Here is a 4,833-nt window from a genome sequence, read left to right as displayed (position 1 = left end):
AGCAGAAGCTTTAAACGTGACCTTATACTAATTTGGGAAAATCCATTAGGGTTTGTTACTACAGAGGGGTTTAAGTTGCACAATTTGGAACCTCTGCCTTGTCCCAACTTCAGTGGTGTTCGGAGCTGGGGCTTTGGTTGAGCCCATTTGAAGCTGGACCCCTTTGCAAAACTTCTGTGGATCATGTTTCCAATTTCAGTCCCCTTTATCCCAAAGTTTGGGGGTGTTTGGATCCAGGGGGCTTGTTTAGGGCCATCTCTATTCCTAGATGGTTATATACAGCCATCCACCATCTGAATAGATGAAAGGAGAGGGGACAAAGTCGGTCCATCAGAGGTGCACAAATGCAGTGCAAGCCCCATGAAAAGCCAGCCTGCAAAGTCAAATCCAGCATTGCATGTGCCCATCTGAACCTTTCTGACTTGTGTCTCTCAGTTAGCCTGCACAGACAACCAAAGAACTGTCGCAAGAGGCAGAGTGTTGTGAGTAGGGGACCGAGCTCTAGCTACTCCTGAGTCTAAAGGACACTAATTCCTTTATGCAGCCTTAGATGAGTCACTGTAAAATGGGGTGATTGGCACTACCCTGATTCACAGGATGTCATGAGGGTTAGCTGACGTTTGTACAGTGCTTTGAAGGTGAAGAGTGAAATGTTTATTGCATGATGTATAGCTAGATGCTGCATCTAAACTATGCCCTGTCTCTACCAGGAGGGTGCGAACTAGTGTTTCCTTGTGCATAGGAACCCTCCTTGGTTTTCAGTCAATTCTCCCACCACTTTGCCCTCATATTGTCCTCCATCTGACCAGTCCGGACTAGGACATCTTCTCCCAAGGCTGGAGTCTTCTTTTTTTTTTCCCCCAGCAGGAATTGCGGCCAGAGCTAAGAAACACAGCCAGCTCTTCTCTCTCCGACCCAGATGTTGTCTGTCCCCAGTGCAGACATCTGGCCAGTCTCTGAACTTTCACCTTTTTGAAGGAAGTTCCCTGTGCTACACATCCGGTGAGACTGATCAGACCTGGCAGCAGCCTCTGTCTTTAGGGAAAATGTGCAAATTTACTTTTCGTCAAAGTTTCTCAATAGGGAAGCCTCATATTACCCAGAAGTACCCTGGGGACTCCTGAGCATCTTTCTCCCTTTTGATGCTCTCACTCTGTCTCTCTTGTGTGTACTGCTTCCATTTAATTGGTGGAAACAAACCCCAGAGAACTAAAAGAGTCTCCATTTGTCTGTCTGTCTCATGTGTGTCCTTTTCTAATTAGGGCTGGGTGGCCCTCCTGGAGGATAAGATTCTGTGATCATTGAAAACTATTTGGGGGAGGGGAGGGGTTCTCAAACCTATTGACCCTATTTTCCCTGTATTTTAATTCTAGGTTTTTCTAGAAAAAGCAAAGCCCGTACTATAGGAAGGGGCATGCCAGCATTTCCCCATCAGAACAGTGGCAAGAGCAGGTTACTAGGACTAGGAGGCAGGATTCCTTGGTTCTGTTCCTGGCTTTGCAGCTGCTTTCTGACCTTGAGGAAATCACTTCTGTTCTCTGTACCTCTGAGCCTAGGTGGATTGACTCGGCCTCATAGGGATTGGCTGTGGGGCTGCAAATGGCAACAAAGAGGTTTGGGCCCAGGCTGGAGCCCAAGCTCTAAGATCCACCACCACCCCTTTTAGGGTCCCTGAGCCTGAATGTCTATGCTGCAATTTTTAGCCCCACAGACTGAGCCCTGCAAGCCCAAATCAACTGATGCAGGCCAGCTGCAGCCATGCCGCAGATCTTTCTCTGCATAGGAGAGACCTGGCTGAGGTCAGCTCCTTAAAGGTCAGCAACATACTCTCATTCTGTAACAATATTTGATGAGGCCAGGAGGAAGCTATTTTAGCCACAGATGTCAGCACTGAGTGGGTGGGCGGCTGCAGAGCCCTTGTAAGAGCCATTCTTTTATTTATTTATTTTTTTCGTTGTTGTTGCTGTTGTTATTAATCTTCCAGAAATTGACTCATGCAGAATGTGCACTGGCAACCTCATTAGGGGTGTGCCCCAAGACAACTTCCACAGTGGGGTCACCATTTTTTCCTGCAGTCAGTGACCTTTCAAAATAAAGCTGCTACGTGTGCTGCTGCTATGGGGGCGCCCCAGCCTTTACCCACTCTCTGCATAGATGAGAATTAACTTACTACTAGCTTGGCCCACATGAAAGGGAGACCCTTGCCTGAGGCCCCGTTAAACAGCCATGCCAAGGAAAAGGGGAAGGGACTTGACCCTTCCACCTTGGAATGGAGTTGAAACAATGAAAGAGAAGTCAGCTTTGTTCATCTTGAATAAAGAAGTCTGCTTGCTGGCTGCCTCGTATTTAACAGAAGGGACAGCAGGAATAGGAGAACTGCTAAAACCAACAGTTTGGTTCTTCAGTTAAACTCTAAAACTTTCTTTTAGGAAATCTAGCTAGCTCGCTCGACGGTATGTGGTTAAATCCTCGGGTTGTATTTGAATATCTCAACCAGTATCTCAATACTGGGCTGAACCAAAATACCAGATCCGAAAGCTCCTGATTTAAGGGTTCAAAATCCAGATCCAAAAGTATGGCCTATTCACCATTGGGGTTTGGATCTAGACCCTTAAAGAGAGGTTTGAGCTTTGAACTGTTATCAGAAATTAGAGTAAGGAGGGTTGGTTTCTACCCATCTCTTAATAAGAACTGACTCAAATCTGAACTGAACCCAGATAGAACCTTAGCATTGCTGCCTCTTCATTTCTAGAATCTGGGTGCAGATGTGCCAGAATACCATGAGAAAGGTTGTTTGTACCAGAAATCTTTCCAGAAAGCCTGTCCTCACCAGACATTAGCTTAATTTTGAAGACCTAGAACATTCAGGCCCTGATCTTCCTCCAGCAGGATATGGATAACTCCCACTGAAGCCCAATGAAGTTATTCTTAACCTGGGGGTTTAGCTGGAGGGAAGAGAAGACCCTTGCTGATCTAGTTGTTTCCTTTAATCAAACCACTGAATCTTAAGTTTGCTCTCCTCCAGATATGTTGGGAAATCTTTACAAATCCTCATTGGCTTCCCTTCGATGATCTGAGAATGTCTGTGAGCAGGTCATGAACTCGATAGTGCCCTCCTCCAATATCATTTTACCGGCATGTTACACAATATATAAACGGTCAGACCCGAGCCAGAGGATGCACGTCAGGATTCAGACTCTCAAAAAGTTCACAGCGTGAGGGATCCAGAATTTCTATTAGGCCCCTTTATGGAGGTAATGGACAGCTGAAGTTTGGATCCAGTGCTGAATTTCCCCAGAGTTTGAGGTTCAGTTCAGGCCTCTCTAATGAAATATACACAGAACGCTGCTCTATCTCCAGGAATTTAAACCATCTCACATGCTCCAACAAATAGTTGGATGCTGCAGTCATGCTTTCTTGCTTCGGTATTTTTTTTTCGTTCACGTGTGTAAGTGTTTAACTCAAAAGCAACTACGTGTCTTTTCTCCAAGGTTGTAGTGCCCATTTGAGATAGGTCAGAAATTGCAGTCTGAGATTTCCCTGAGAGTGTGCCAAGGAAAACATATGCACTAATAATGAAGCTCATACTGGTGTCAAACAAGCAGAGGGACCTCCTCTGTTTATGCCCATGGCGCAGTTCATCAGCTAGAACTTCTTGCATGTGCAAGTTCCCGGTTACAGACAAATCCGAATCAGCATGATCTTTTTGATTAACTCCCCAATTGCTTTCTAGCTCTAGTCCTAATAGTGTGTAAGAGGACTCCTCATCCCCAGTTCAGTAAGGTACTGAAGAGCACATCTGGCATTAAGCCTGTGAGTAGTCCCAGGGACTTCAAATGAGTTTAAAGTTAAGCATGGGTTTCAGCAATTCGCTGGATCATGAGGGAGAAAATGCATATGTGGTATATAAAGCTCTGTTGAAAAAATACCATGGTGTTTTGCTGTGTTGGTCCCTGATATGGAAGTAACATTATAGCAAGCATTTGCACTGTACTGATGTTTTATATTCAGCACAGGCCTGTGTCTCTAAGCTTGAAGTGGGAATTCCTGCTCCTGAAAGCTAATGTGAGGTCTAGCCCTGACCACTGAAAAGTAAAGCTAACCTCGAGGTGACAAGGGCAGGAAACCTGCCAGTTCCTCATTCACGCCAATGTCAATCCTGTCTATTTTAAGCAGACCTTTTTGGTCTCTTGTTCTCACTCTTCTAGTTACCGTAGATTAAGATTCACTCTCAGCACAAAATTTGGATCAAGATCAGAACTTCTTCATGGGGTGTTTTGATCCTGGGCATTGGGGCCCAGGTGAGGTACACACATTTCACTGGGTGATGATCGTTTTGGAATTCCTGACCTATCCTTCTCTTAGAAACATGTAGCATTTATGGTGATGTAAGTCAAATAAGTTATATATAGGAGATATATATAGAGAGAGAGATGTATATATGTTTCCGTTCAGCGAAGGATTGTAGCAGCGTACTGATCCTCTTCTGTAAGATATTTATTATGAATTTTTGTTTTGTACAGTAACTGTCTGAAAAGAAGGTGTGACCATTTGTGTTTTAAGATGCTGCTGCTGTCCTGCCCCAAACCACACCCGCAGTGGAGTTTTGGGGGAGGAAATCTCGCTAATCTTTCTAACTGCTTATTTACACAACTCGTATCTCACTACTGTTTGGTGTGCAAATCAGGCCACAATTTCCAGTCAAGCTTTGTAATCGTAACAAACCAATAGAAATAAACGTTCTAATTGTATTTTAACAAAGAAACATTTTCTTGTTTTACCCTGGGTTTTGTTCCGTTTTGTTAATCTTTGAAAATGGATAGTCCAATTGTA

The sequence above is a fragment of the Chelonoidis abingdonii genome, chromosome 18 (genome assembly GCF_003597395.2).
Source record: "Chelonoidis abingdonii isolate Lonesome George chromosome 18, CheloAbing_2.0, whole genome shotgun sequence".
Lineage (NCBI taxonomy): Eukaryota > Metazoa > Chordata > Testudines > Testudinidae > Chelonoidis > Chelonoidis abingdonii.
This window is presented reverse-complemented; position numbering follows the sequence as displayed.